The sequence below is a fragment of the Atta colombica genome, unplaced genomic scaffold (genome assembly GCF_001594045.1).
Source record: "Atta colombica isolate Treedump-2 unplaced genomic scaffold, Acol1.0 scaffold15, whole genome shotgun sequence".
NCBI lineage: Eukaryota > Metazoa > Arthropoda > Insecta > Hymenoptera > Formicidae > Atta > Atta colombica.
Window position 1 is genome coordinate 940900 of NW_017259239.1, and position 16923 is coordinate 957822.

General features: G+C 28.0%; 1 protein-coding gene across 1 annotated transcript in view; it reads right to left on the reverse strand.

Moving 5' to 3' along the window:
* Positions 1-16923, reverse strand: part of LOC108685264 (acetylcholine receptor subunit alpha-like) — a 333770-nt gene that overhangs the window by 36547 nt on the left and 280300 nt on the right. The window lies entirely within an intron of this gene.

The following is a 16923-nucleotide window of genomic DNA, read 5'->3' on the forward strand; positions in this document are numbered from 1 at the left end:
GTTTTGTCAATTGACGCGAATAGCTTCCGAGAGTATTACTCGCTTGAACGGGCGCGAAGGCAATGCCGTCTGCCAATCGGCTGTAAGAAATAACGATGCGATGCATAACGAGACGCAAAATGTAGAAAAGTATTTGCGCGCGTGCAAGATTGCCAGATGAGATCGTAAAGCCAGACTTTACGAGCAACCTTAAAGCTTGATCGGATAATTATGGTCTCTATACCGAGTCGCAGTTATTTTCCGGCCGCATTGCCGGTTACAGGGCTGTTCGCATTTTTCCAATACTTCTTTTCTTTCATCTCCGGTTCCTGTGCAAATTAAATTCGATTATTATTCGACTCCTGCACAAGGATTCTCGTATATCATTGTTACGTGCGAAAAATGGCTTCAACGTTTTCCTCAGGATAAGTAAAGACAGATAACCGCGCGGGAAATTCCTTATTCACAAAGTTATTTAACGATGAGATTGGCTTCTGCTTTTAAAGGATTATGAAGGACGGATGGGCGCGAATTTGACATATTCGATTAATCTTATAGTAGAATTGACAGCATTATAAAGAGATAAATGGAAAATTAACTTTCGTAAGTCTTCTTTGGTAACAATTTAATTCTTCTTCTTAGAAAAAAAAAATTATATACGGGGTGTCTCGCAATTTTTTGCCAACTTTTGTGTAAATAAAGAGGAATAAACTGAGTTGAAACGTCCTCTATCATTTTGCTATTTTCGCAATAATTGATGAAATATTAATTATTAAAAATTGCCAAATATTAGTTTTCAATAATTTTTTATTCAAATACTATCAACTTTACAGAAAAACAGCAAGAGATAAAAATTGTTTATTTTCTTCTTATAGAGCTCTAAGAATTTTTTTTAGAATTTTTAATAAATTTTTCAGTACTGGCATTTTCTCATTGGCAACTATTTTTTACAACATAAGAAAATATGATATTAAAAAATTCTGAAAAATTTTTCTTTATGAGAAAAAAATAAGTAATTTTTGTCTCTTGCTGTTTTTTTTGTAAAGTTGATAGTATTTGAGAATAAAAAATTATTGAATACCAATATTCAGTGATTTTTAGTAATTAATGTTAACTATTATGAAAATATGTAATACGAATTATGCAACGGTAGATAACTTTTCGACTCAATTTAATTTTCTCTATTTACACAAAAATGGCCAAAAATTGCGGGACATTCTGTATACGCAGGTCGTCTGAAAAATTTTGAATCTCAACATGAAAATGGCATTACTTGTCAAAATCATTTTGGAATTATAATTATACATACTTTGAAAGATAACTGTGAAAATTGTATTTACTTTGGATGTTCAGTTATTGTTTTGCAGTTATTTGTACTAATAAATGTCAGCATTTTTATAAAAATGGAAAAAATAATATCGGCGGTCGCCATGACAAAAATTTACAAATTGCAGTTCAAATTGATTGACTACTCACTGTATTCACTAGATCTGTGACCCCCTAATGACTTTCTCTTGTTTTTTAGGTTAGTTCAAAATTTGGCTCAGAGGATTTTCATCAAACAAAAACACTGACATCGATTGATACAATGACTGTCAAATTGAGCGTCAAAATGGCTACAATGTTAATAAATATCTTTCAAAATATGTACGATTGTATCAGAATGAATTTTTTCGACGAGTAATTTTCATGTTGTAACTCAAAACTTTACAGACAACCCTCATATTATAATAGTATAAGTACATATACTATATATGTATATGTACTATATATATACATATCCATAAAAGACTTACAAAAATTATTTTTATATTTATCAAATAATTATATATTTTAACTTTATTATTGTAAATAAACATATATATTATCTCGTTTTAAGATTTTATTTTAGAATTAATATATATTCTTTTGATCATTGTTTTGAACTAAGCAAAAAATGCAACAATAACCGCGTAAAAAATAATAGTAAGATTTTTGTTTTCTTTTTAAGCAATATTCTTAAGTACTTTTATTTTAAACAGATGCATGACGCGATTGGTTTACTTAGGCAAGGTGGTATCGCGATTCGGAAATCATGCCATGCTTAAATTGGATTCTGTTCCCACAGGAACAGCCGAGGTTCGCGGTCAGTGAACGGAAGTCTCCCAGTACTATCTCCGCCAGCTCCACCGGCTGGAATTTCCAATTTAGCTGTCCGGGATAAGGAGGCAACCATATTTAGAGTAGACCTGACATTAAATCGGGAACTTAGGGAGCACCCTATTTCTAGATGAAACGTGGTAGCATCGATTTTCTGCTCGGAAAAGATTACGCAGCTGTTCCCGGAAAGTTGTTATTACTTCAAATTTTTATAATGAGAAAATCAATGATGATTTTGATTATTCAAGTAAGGTGATATTTAAGCTAAAATATCTTTTTCAAACATTATCATTTGTATTCTCTAAATTACTTGAAATGTAAAATGTAATGTAAATGTAATCTCATTAAAAAAAAATGAAAATACAGTTATTTTTGGAGAAGATCGAAAATATTTCATTTGTTGAAAAAGAGTGATAATTTTCACTCTTTTTGAGTGAAATTTCACTTCAAAGGAAATCTCCAAAAAAGAAATGAGATTAATTTTCCAGAAGTAAAATATTTTCATTCTTTTTCAAAAATGGTTTTTTTTTACTTTCTTGAAATGAGATTTCATTCCAAGAAATTTATAGAGAGTAATCAATCAATGTTACAATTCACAAGTTTAAGTCCGCAGTGTTATTAATCGATATTTCATATTTTCGCAAAACTTTCATTTCGGAGGACTTCGAACATGTTCAATTTATGACAGCAGGATTTTCTTTGGATAATTTCGACCGTGGGAAGATTAACTTCGCGATGACAAATGTATCGCGACAGCTCGCGGAAACATATCCAACGAAGTCACGTCAAGAAAGTCGTGAAAATCCTTTTTACCCTTCCATCAAAACTTCACGCTTTACTGCAAAACGAGTTTTTCTCGGAAGTGCAGATATTGCGAGCATTCTTTATATGAGGCACAATCGCTGCAGACAATAGAAGAAGCTCGGTTCTTCGTTCTTTACCGAAGTATGCTTCTTCTTCTTTCATTTTCTCTCTTTCTTCTTTCATTTGACTACGTTTCGTACTGATTCTGGTTTATTAGATTCAATGAAGGAGATATCTACATGCAGTATTTAAGCGGTCGATATATTCCCGTGGAAAATAAATGCAAATCAATCAAGATAATTTCTTTAAAATTTTTTCGCCATAAATTGAATATGTTTCAAATTTCCAAACATGTAGATAAATTTCTTCTAAAAATGCAAGTATGGCTATAATTTTAAACATTGGTCAAAAATATCACAAAGTGATTTTGAAGTGATTCTTATGCGATATCATATTGATATCATATTGATAACTTTCTTTATTACAACCGCAGACTAAATTGACGTAAAAGATGAAAGAATTTTTCGAGCATAAAATAGTCAAGTTTTTCATAATTCTAACACAAAATTAATGTTCTGGAATGCGTTCACACTCGGAGAGCAATTATGTTGATTAATTTAAAATATGTACTTGTCAGCATGACGTCCAGTAATTTCTTTATCAGAACAAGAAAGAATCGCGACGACTGACGTAACGACTTCACTGGTCGTTAATAACAAGCGAGCAAGCAATAAAGCAACGAAATCGTTATGCTTCGGTTTACGAGAATTTGTTGTCAGCTTTAAAATCCTGATTCGACATAGCGACGGTAAACCACTGAGTTTGGATCGAGTCCAGGACGACTAGCGAAAGCCGCTGCCTTTTTCTTTCCGCTCCATAAAGTGAATGTTACGCTTTACCGCTTTTGCCAGGTCGTGTCCTCGCGCCGCGGATCTTCTATCGCTACTATTCCATGATTTTCTGCTTTTTTCGAAATCGTTCTCTTCCTATCCTTCCGCATGAATATTTCGACGAAAAACAATGCAAAAATTTATTAATGATAGTGTCAAAATTTAATCAATTTGAATCAATAAATGTCTAAAAGTATTTCTGAACGTAATACATTGAGTTGAAACTTTCAAAATGATTTCTTTGAAATTTTTCAAATCATACTTAATAAAAACATTTGACAAAACATTTCTAATTTTTTTAGGATATAATTGTCTTTAGAATATGATTTTATTTAATTAATTGTTGATTATTTCTTTTCCAATCAACGTTCCAACCAACCAACCAAAGAACCAATCAACGTTGATAAACTGTAATGTTTTATGATTTTGACATTCGATTTTTCTGCAACATTCTACATTTCTACATAATGTAGTTTTAAAAGCAAATATGAGAGTTTAATGGAAGTATATAATAGACACAGGATTTTTTAATGCAAAAAAAAAGGAAAAGGTGGAAGCATTACACTGACTTATCGCTACATAAAACAGTTCATTTTTCATCATTTTTCTTTTTAATCCTGTCTCTTTGGCCTGGTTAGTTCGAAAAAGCAAAGCCGAGAACATATCGTGCTGTGGTGCCGCGTAAAAATGGCAAGGTAGAGAAACCGGCTCGTTAGTTAAATGTCGCCGGTACGAAGCCGGCAAATGCCACCATTAATATTGGAATGAGTTTCTTTGTAAAACGTACATGCTAGTCGTCTGGGACATTTTCGAAAGAGTGTGAATACACACATATTTAAAATTGATGTCAAAATGTCAACGACCGGTTGACCGGTATATCAAGTATCTGGAAATAACACGAGTATAGAAAAGTGAAGTGAAGTTCTATGCTTGTGTCTTCTTTATTCAAGTTTAGCTCGCTAAAAAAATTTATCACTTTCTAATTGCAAATTATAATATGTAATCTGTTAGGTGGAGCAACGACAGTCTAATCTCTTGAGTTAAATAACATTCGTTATTTTTTACTTGTATGTGTGTCAAAATGAAAATCAAACCATTTCTGTAGTTAATTTCAAAATAAACAACGTTCATATTAACCATATTATGCCTTTAATAAATACTAAACTAAATTTGAGTCAAATTTAATACATTTTTTTAATTAAATTGTTTGATTCCATTATTTCAGTTATTATAAATATTTCAGTTATAGTAAATTAATTACATATTGCGCAGGAATAATTGACCTATAGAAATTATTAAAAATAACTAAGATTAGGTATAATTTAACATTATGAATTTAAAAATATTACATCATAACAAATACATACATAAATTATCTTATTTTTAATAAACTATAATTTTCCTGTTTTTTCAGAAGTGTTAATTGACAGACAGTCTACTACAATGTTATAATATATATATAGTTATTCTAAAAAAGTTATACATTACGGCAAAAATAAACGAAAAAAGATTAACATAATTTAAATATTTTAAATATAATTTGTTATAAATTATCACAAAAGAATTCACTAATATATGACCACATCATTCGACTAAAAATGCTATTTAAATACAACGCAATTTAGACTTCACATAAATTTTGTTTTAATTTCGTTTAATTGCTTCAAATATTAATTAAAATAAAAAATATATATACAGAAGGAGATTTAACTATTTTTAAACCAATCATGATTTTAAATCTAGAAATCATTTTAATAATCACTAACATAATTGTATTTTGATAAGAATATCAAATTCATTGAAATATATTGTATTATTGAACGTTGATTCGTATTGCTTTCCTATTACAATCATATTAAACACATTTCACGAATTTAATTCAATAAGATCATTGATTTTTTTGGCAGTGAATTATCATGTTGAAGACAAACATCAACTCGACTTATTAATCTAAGAAGTTTGGAGATTAGTTTCATATTTGCTCAATCTGCGAGCGATTATGATTTGACTTCAAGCAGGAATCGTGCCTTCGGAGTTTCGTGTGTAAACGACTATATGAGATCGTCTTAGTTTAAAAATTTCGGAATAAAGCTGATTGAAAAATAAATAATTCAATATATTCTATACAAAATATTCTAGACAAACATTATTTGGTCTTTAGATAATTAGAAATCTATTCTTATATTTAAATAAGTAACATCAAATTCCAAACTATCAATTATTTTATATCAATTATTTTATATTTTATATATTTTTTTTGGATCCAATGCTGATATTTTTCATTTGTTATGAGCTATGACTAGCTATGTTAATTAATTAATTAATTAATCGATCTTTATAATGTTTTGCTTATACGGCAAAATTTCGCATATTACAATTAAATATATTATCATAGTTTATTATTTTATGTTCAGTGTCACTGCAATTATACAAAAGAATAATTGTTCTATGCTGTAGATTCACTTAACATCTGCATAACGCAGTGAACTCTTCTTTTTTCATTTCTATGATAACCCAGATTCGAAAACAAAAAGCTATTTATCTGCACAGTATCGCAATGCCTGATCATTCAATGGATTTCAAACAAAAATACAACGAACAATGAAAAAAAAAACATGAAAGAATTGTATTACTCCCGCAAACTATATATAATATAACTAATTGAAAATATTAATTGATAACAATAATATTATCATAAATTATAAATGTGTATAAGGTAACTCCGGCAAATACGCCGCGCTGGGATTTACGCCACAGAAGTCAGAAAAAATGAAAGAAGTGAGGTTAATTTTCCCGCAACTACTCTGTTATATTACTATTGTGTTATGATTTCAGCTTCTTATTGTTAATATTAAATTATTGTGAATTGAATCAATTTGTCACTGTAATAAGTAATACCATCATAAATTATAATCTACATAAAATGATTAATATAAAGGGCGTATAATAGATTTAGTGGTTATTTCGTGATATATACGTGTAGTGGAATAGTAAAGTATGTTATATAGTAAAATACAAATGTTTACTTTTGTATTCTCTATTTAGTTTATCTTGTATATCCCACCTGTTTGGGATATACGGCATTTTTATCGAGCGGGATTTATGCCCAAAGCATACAAAGTGCGCAGATTGAATTCAGTACACTAAATGCAATAAACGCATTATATGAAATATATATCTTATGTCATAACATTTGTAATATATGTAGGAAGATTGTAATTATTATTTATTATTATTTATTCATATATATATATTTATCTTATTCTTTAATAAAACACATTTTACTTTTATAAACACACTTTTATAAACACATTTTAAGTTATTGTGTCATTATACATCTTATTTATGGTATATGTATTATTTGTAAATTTTTTATGAGCTGTACATACCCCCCCTTCCCCCCTCCTCCTATGAATAGCCATATATTCCACCTCTATGGGATATATGGCAAAAAATATAAGGGTTTTAAAAAGTTTATTTTTTAATATGAAAAATAAATATTTTGGATTTCTAACATTTTTTTCATAGACAGTAAAAAAACTTTGATAATTGATATAGTTCGTTTACTATAAACAGTAAATAATACTTAATAAATTAAGTTTTTGATAGGTGCGTGTAATATATATATCGGAGTTAATCTCAATCTCTTCAGTGTTATAATAACATGTTATTAATACGTAGAAATAAAAAAATATTTATCGTATAATATTCTCATAGCAATATGTCTATACCATGTTAAAATAATAAATTATTATATATTACTAAATCTTTAATCTGTTTAGTAGTATTATGATAATATTATTTTAACATATAAATACATGTTGGTAATTACATTATGTACAAACGTTACGCTAGGTTATAAATTTGTAATTAACTAAAAAGACAATCTCTTTGCATAGCATTAAATTGTAAAATATATTTATGAAAACATTGAGCAAAATCTCATATTGAACACAGCAATGTTCAATGCTGTTAATAGTATATATATATATGTATATTAAACTTTTCATTTTATTCATTAATATATCATTGACAAATAACAAATAGATAAATAAATATTTGCACAGCGAATATTCCTCAAGTTATTCTGATAAATGGAGGAAGGTAGAGAAAGACGTTTTCACCGTAATTGGCAAACATGTATATGTCACTCGCTGAGACTCTCATGTTTGATATTAATTAATTATCTCTTTGGTCAACGATTATTAAACATTACACGAGAAACGATGTTATGTAACCGGTTATATTAGGTGTACAACTTTGCTTCCGCCGTTTTTTTTCCGACATTCGAGACTTTATTGTAAAAAACTGGTTATACATTTATGATTCAAAGTATTGTCCATCGCTGGCCACTACTTTGTCCCATCTTTCGGGTAGCGTACGAATCCCGCGTCGAAAAAACTGGTCATCTTTTGAGGCTATCCACGAATCGATCCAATTTTTTACTTCTTCATAAGACCGGAAGTGCTGGTCAGCCAGGCCGTGTGCCATTGATCGAACAAGTGATAGTCAGAGGGAGCAACGTCTGGAGAATACGGCGGGTGGGGTAGAATTTCCTATTTCAACGTTTCCAAGTATGTCTTGACCACTTTCGCAACATGAGGTCGAGCATTGTCATGCTGCAAAATCACTTTATCGTGTCTCTCGTTGTATTGCGGCCGTTTGTCTTTCCATGCTCAAACGCATCAATTGCGTTCGATACCGATCGCCTGTGATTGTTTCAGTCGGTTTTAACAGTTCATAATACACTACGCCGAGCTGGTCCCACCAAATACAGAGTATGACCTTGGACGTCAAAATCACCGTTCTTGAAGCGTTGAAACCACTCACGACACGTTTTTTCACTAATAGCGGCCTCATAAGTATTTGAGAGCATTCGATGAGCCTCAGCCGCAGATTTCTTCATATTGAAGCAAAAAATTAAAACCTCCCGCAAATGAGAATTTAGCTCGTAAACTGACATTTTCAATCGAGAATAACTTTATGATGTAGACACAAATCGATTAATGTTTCTATGGAGTTATGTTGACAGATGCCCAGTTTATTGTATGACGTCTATGATTGATGATCTATTTATTTCGACCATTTATCGCTAAAGCTATCTATAGGAAAACGGCGGAAGCAAAGTTGTACACCTAATATAAACAAAAACACTTTAAAAAATGTCACTATACATTTCGATATAAAAATTTTATTGCATACTATTATATACTAATATGTATTTCTAATTATATAAGTAATACTAATTTAAATTAAAATTGTTCGAATAAAATTATATTACATTCTAATTATGTTATGATTAATAATTTTTTTTATTTCCGAACATTATTTTCAACTTCTTCAAACCATTAAACTAAGTAACACTCGCCTATTACATATTTAATTGATTTGACGATCGGTGTTAGACGTGGTTAGAGAAATTTGCATATAAATTGATGTAAATTTACGTTTTCTTATCAAGATTAGTCTTAAAAATACTTTCACGGATATTATCTTCAAAGATACCAGAAGATTTGCAGCTTATCGTGTTTTTATCTATTACTAACCAATGTTTCACGAACCTTGCCATTCACTTCATCAGAATGAGGAGCGCAATAATACTGATAGTAAACGATATTGATAGTAATATCGTTTCTCGCTCTTCTCTCTGATAAAGTGACAAAGTTCAAAACGGATCATTAGCAATGGGTAAAAACACGGCGATAATCTGCAAACCGAGTCGCAAATCTTCTATTAGTCTTATAGAAATTGGAAATGTAATTTATTAGCTTTCAAATTATAGATAGTAATTTGTCTATATAATGTGGCAATTTAAATAAATTAAATTTTTTATAAACGCTGTAAGATTTCTTTTTCTTGTATGCAGAACTTTCATTCTTTTGATGAAAGTTCGATGGAAAAGCAAGTTGAAGTTCAAATTAATTAAGTGAGTACTGAGGCGGATTATTAGCAGTAGATTGACAAAGTCAGTGTAAATGAAGACGTATTACGAGAAGTTGGATAAGCGAGAAAAATTTTTAACGATGACTTCATTTTGTTGCCAAAAAAAAAAAAATGCCACTTAAATACGTCACAATTTAGATTTCAAGTATAATAATATAATTTTTTTCAAAATTATTGTAATATAAAGTTCACATCCTCAACAGTTAAAAAGTAAAAAAAAAAATGATCTCTTAAAAAAACTATATATTTATAATTGTTCGATAAATTTTGTAATTATTCTATAAATACTTTCTGTTCAAAAGAATTTTTAAATAAAACGCAAAATTAAAAATTTTTAAATAAATTTATTTTATCTCCTTCAAAATAATCATCATTCGAGACTATACACATGTGCTAGTAACTAACTTCGTAGTATATTTCATAGACTCTAAAAAATATGGCCTAGCTCCTTTGTCGAATTTTTTTTATGGAATCAATCGAATCAAAATGCTTTGCGTAGTGACAATTTGAGTCTTGGAAATAAAAAAAGTGCTATGTCTGGTGAATACACGGATGGTATTTGTTGCATGTTTGTTAAAAAATCGCATTTCGAAATTCAGTTTATGAATCAATCGCGATTGAACACGTTTGGTCCAAAACTTCAGTTAAAATATGATAAATCGAACCATTAGAGATAAGGATTGAAGCAATCTCTTTTTCACTAATACAATTTGCAAGCACAATTTTCTTCATTTTATAGACGTTTTCGTCTATATTTGATGTCAATGGACGCTCAGAACGCGACAAGTCTTCTACGACTATCTTCACGGCCATCTTTAAACAATTTATACTACTCATATGCTTGTGTTTCGAGAGAAAAGAGTCCTCGTAAGCTTTTTATAATTTTTTAATATTGTATTGCACAAAAAATTTTGTTAGCAACAAAATTTCAAATCCATTCTTTGCTCAATTTTTTTTTATAAAATCCGATGAACGCACTTGAGATAGATTGAATATAAACAGCTAAATAAATTAAATGACAGATCGCGCTCAAATTCAGCATCAGTGTCAAGGACTTGTGTCATCTTAGTAAAAAACGAATTTGACATACCAAGTAACGCGCATTTTTCAAATGAGAAATTCCAGGTACTTTTTGAACAGAGAGTATTAGATAACATAATTAGAATAAAATTCCATCTTTTATTTAATACAAATATAATAGTTCAATATTTTAATTAGAGATTAATTGTGCATGAAAAGGTTTACTCAGATAAATATAAGAAGCAAACAGTTCATATTATTATATCATTAAAATATTTGAAAATTATGGAATATTTTTATAAGATAATAGAAGCATCATGAAGAAATATAAACAAATAAAAATTACATGTTCTAAAAAATTAACATTTTATTTATCACAGTTTTAATTGCTTCATTTTTTCCTGATTTTTTATTTATCTAATTGTATAACAAATAAATTCGCAAATTAAATAAATCATAATTTTTTTTGTTTACTAGAAAATTTTATAATAAAAAATGAGTCAAATAAAATTATTATTAATATTGTATATTATATTTCCACGTTAATCATATTATATTTCTTATATTTCTTAAACTTTTACACTTAATAATTTTTACGCTTAATAATTTTTATATGAATTTATCATCAGTTCAATAATTAAATAATTTGAATGTTTATTAATTAAGTAATTTACACTGTTAAAAATCGTGTAATAGCTTTCATCTACTTATTGTTTCAAATTTTTGTTAAGAAAGAGAAAATTCCAATATTTTGATTTTGTTCAATAATTGACAAATTTTATATCAATTTCAAAATTAAATATTTTTATTAATAATCTTCATTTCAAAGTAATCTCTATGAGATACTTAATTATGTTCTTTTTAAAACTAATAATTTTGTATATGTGTATTATTTAAATGTCTGATACATGGAGATTCACGTTATTTTAATAAATTAAAAAAATATATCACTCATACTGTCAAACTGTAAAACAGAAATGCAGCAAATTATAGTGATATCTAAAATAATTAATATGTAGAAAAATAATTGTTGTCTGTAAAATATACTAGTAAATAATTCTGTAAGTAACGAACAAAATATAAAATAGAACAAAATATAAAATTTGCTCTCTCTATTCCTCTACCGCTGTTCAATTCTTTCCAATTCTTCCTCCTCTTCCTTTCCTAAAATTTGTTCGTTATTTGTATTATGCAATACACATGAAAAAAAGATAAATTAAAATGGTGTATACAAATCACAAGAGTAGAATAAATGCACGACAACTTTGAACGTCATTCCCGACGTTAATTACATGCGGCCGGTTTTATTATTGTACATTGCAAAATCTCAACGCGAACATGAAGATAATATAAGAAAAATAAGAAGCTTTATAATTTGCTCAATACCCGCAAATCGTGCATTAATAAAAATGAATAAAATGTCAAATAGCGGATTTCGACAAATTATGATGTGTATAAGAATTTATGTCAAACACAGTTGAAAAATATTAAAATACAATCGTATTTATTAATTAAGTGTATTGCAAGAGCGTGCAACAGTCGATTCGAAGTTGATTTTAATCAGTGGAAAATCAAAATCTGATATATTCGATGCATATAAAATTTAAAGCATAATAAATTTATCTCTATTAATAATCATAAAATTATACTTGTTTGTGAAATAATAAGTTGCTAATGAATAGTTGTTAATAGAAGTGAAGTCATGAATTAGTTAATTGCGTGCACATTGATAATTACTGTTGTTTGTAGATAAGAGACAATTACATTGTGTCTCTAGGTATTTGATGCAGTTGAATGAATCCTACGGTCGTATGATTTATATTTATGTTACTACGTTTATGTTACTACGTTACTACGTTTATGTTACTCTGCTGCGCTTGACATAATAATTGCATACGGCATTTAATGATCTTATATGTTATAATAAAGGCTATATGCAAACTAGTCTGGCTTTCTGTAAAATATCGTATTTACAAAATAAATATACTGAATATATTCTATTTTGTATATGTTTCAAATTAATGTTTAGTACATAATTATATAATATAACTACTTGTTATTTGAATGGCATAATTTTCACAAAATTATAATTTCACAAAATGTATTGTATTAATAAAAGATAATATATCATTCATTATAATGTATAATGGAGATTACTTTGAAACTCTCAAGCCTTCGTTTCTTCTTAGATTTATTCATTGCACTCGTATAACATTTCTAATATTAGTGGCACGCGACGCACATTTTAGTATCTCATATTACAACAGAATTTCATCAAAATGCAATCGCAAAGATAATACAGAAAAGAAAAATGTAAGAAACGAAACTTTAATGATCTATTCAATACATACATATATCTTACAATTCTTGTATACTTCCAAAAGTAATAAATAAATTACGTGTAAATTAACGAAATGAAAATTCAACGCAAACTACTTTTGAATTTAAGTGTGGTTTGAAAAATTTATTATCCCTCGCATACATTAAAACAATATCTCATAATTTCTTTTCTTTATAGCTTTAATTCATAAGTAAAATGAATAAATCGTGCGAAATATTTGCTTCGATAAAAATAATCATAAAATTTACAGTTATCAAGGATATTAATTGATTATAATTCAGTTAATTATTCCTAGGGAATAATTGTTTTGGCTCTTCCACGTGATCCTATTTTGATGCGTAGTGCGTGTTTGCTACGACACGTACTGTTGCCTGCTGGCTCGCAAATACGATGCGCGACGGCCTTGTGTACATACGTCGTATGTATGTAAGTATTGTATGCTATTAAAACAATATCAAGGTTAATCGACACAATCAAAGGTAAAAAATTATTTCTGTGAAGTAGTTTGTATCGAAATATATTCAATTTTTTGTATTTTTAATCGGTTTTGATAAATGAATTATTATTGTATATTTTGCACCTTGTTGTATAGACTTAAGTATCTAAAATAATGATTAAATTAGTTTGATAAAAAGAAAATTTTAAAATAAATTATTTATTATTTAAATTTTTTAAATTAATGATAATGGGAATATTAACTACTCGTACAGCACAGAAACTTGTAGCAAAAAATTGCATATTGCAGAAACATTGTGAAGATTTCTTTTTGCAATATTACTTCAGCAATGTTTGCAACAGTATTTTTAAAATATTTCCAGCAAGAGACATAAATTGACATAAGAATCCTGTCCTTGTTAAAAAATCAGTAAGAGACAAAGACAAAAATAATTCTTGTCATTATATCGATTTGTACCTCTACTAGAAAGCTCTCTTTGAGTGTTAAGACTTGTATTGATTTGTATACAACCCAATAAAGTAAGGCCTTGGACATAATGGAAGAATAGGAATTAATGATTACGGTACACTTAATCGGGTTTCATAACATCAGTTATGAAACTGATCAATCTCATAACTATATTCTTTTGAAAAATGGAATGACTGGTTAGCTTCTATCTATATTATTAAATCATTAACGTCATTTCTACCAATATAGATTAATTTTAATCTCAGTTCAATTTATCTTCGTCTTTTTCTAGTTCCAAAGATTAGAAAAAGATGAAGAGTAAGTTGAACCGAGATTGAAGTTAATCTACATTAGTGGAAACGGATATAAGATGTAAAAGTAATCAATGTCTATAATTTAGGAATTATGCCTATAATATATAGACATAAAATAATTAGAAGTAAGGATTAAATATAATATACAATGGACACAATAATAAGATGTAAGACGTATAGGCCGTGTTCCGATATGCACAGCCAGTACTGAAAATTTATAGTTCACGTTACGTATGCTGTAGATTTTCAGGCAGTGTATATCGAAATATGCCTATAAAATATAAAGACATAATTAATTATGAAGTCATATTTTATTTGTATTCATTGTATGTTACATTTAACTTCTATTTCTAATTTTTTATGTTTAAATTTATATAGTACAAAATCTTATAATAAATATTGCAATAATATTGTAATATTACAGCAATATTGTTACATTATTACAATGTTTCTGCAAGTATTCCTTCACTGTGCGCAAAACCTAATATTGCGTATATATTATATTGTAATATTGCTGTAATATTACGTATTAATGTTTTTAAAACGGGCATTTTTACATTGCTGCAATGTTGCTGAAATATTGCAGTAATATTTTGCAATATTTTTGTAATGTTGCAATCTTGCAATGAAATATTTTTGCAATGCTGCTGCAATATTTCTGTGCTGTATGGGATATTGTGCATTACTTATATATATTCGATATCTGATATCCGATAATTTTACGATTCGGTGCTCTAATTTAATGTAAAGATATGAATTGCGATTAGAGAGATTTTACGTAAAGCAATAAAAATGCAATTTGAGATATGTTAAATGCTGTTGTTAATAATATTAAATTTATATTAAATTTATATTTATAATCATTTTATAGATTAAATCTACAATTTAATTCCATATTAATTTTTTTATATCTAATTGTAAATACATCCATATTTCTATAGAAATTTTTGATAAAATAATTTTGAATTCACTTTCATACATTTCTTTTTATTTCTTACAGGAAAATTTATAGATTAGATCGTTTGTTTCTCTCTCTTGTATCCTTACCTTTACATATTTTTTTCAGTCACAATTTTCTTTACCGTAGTCCTCAATTTCATCGCCGTTTTATTTTTATTTCTTTCCATCACGCGTGCGATGCATCTGCGTGTTCAATATCTGGAAATCTCGAATTATTTGAAAATGGACGACGGAGCAAGTAACAAATAGCAAGCACTCTCAATTTATTTTTCGATCTCGAAATCGAGATCACGTACGGATTCCTGATGACAAAAACACATATTTATTAATGTAATTTCATTAAGAAATATTTAACAAAAATGAGAATTTTCTTTTATTAGATAAAACTGCGTAAAAGAAAGTCAAACGGAATGAAAAAAATAAAAAGAGATATATTTAAAAGCATTTATTATATTGGAAATGTCATATTTTTGTTGAAAAATTCAATTGGAATTAATCATACTTAATACATAATACGATTTAATTTAATCCAGTTATAAAATAATACATTTATATTAATTTTTAAATAGAATAATTAAATTATATCAAACATTTAAATTTATAATAATAATAAAAAAAAGAATAATGTTGCCTTGTATAACACGGAATTTTAACTTTGGCTATCAGAAATAGTGATCTTTGAGGAACAGAGCTAATTTTTCTTATTTTTCTGGATTATACAAATATCTGTAAAATTCTGATCAAAGCTACTTATCAAAGCTTTAATAACGAATTTTATACTATTATACTATATAATAGTATAAAAAAATATATTTTATACTATAGAAATCGGATTGTAATTTACTGATTTTTTTTTTACAGATTTAAATTGAAATAAGAATATTGAAAAATTTTATCAATCAAACATTCATAACTTTTATGTGAATAAATGGAATCAATCCTTTTAAACTTTATGTATTATATAATACTTAAGGGTATGTACTTTCAAAAAAATAATACATATAATGTGTGCGATGTGTGCATAATTATTAAATTCATTTTAATCCTTATAGTACAAGATACAATTTGGTGCCTCATCCGTCCAAACATAGGTCAGTTAATAGAATCCGTTAGTTTTTTTCCTATGATATTTTTCAGAATGGTTACAAAAATCTCTAAAAAGTCAACATACTTTCAATCTTCTAAAATAAATATTGAAACTTTATTTTGGAAAATAATAAAATGCAGTATAATGTATAATTACCGAAAGATTCAAAGAAACTTGCACGAACAAGAATCGCTCGGTTATTAACAACTCGATCTTATGGTAAAAGTAAAAATGAGTACAAATATATCAAAATAAAAATATATTTCAAAGTTTATACGACAATATTTCTCGTTTGTATGATATTACTAATTTGTCAGATATCGAATGTAAAGTGTCAGATACAGAATGTAACAACGAATATCCGGATATCCGACCGGATTCCAAAAAAGTGTCTTCTAAAAAAAAAGGTCTCTATGGAGAAAAAGATTGCGTAATTTTGCAACAATGTATAAGATATAGCATCTTAAATATGCATATTTATTATACACGCGCGTGCGTGCGTGTGTGTGTTATACACACACATATATATATATATATATATA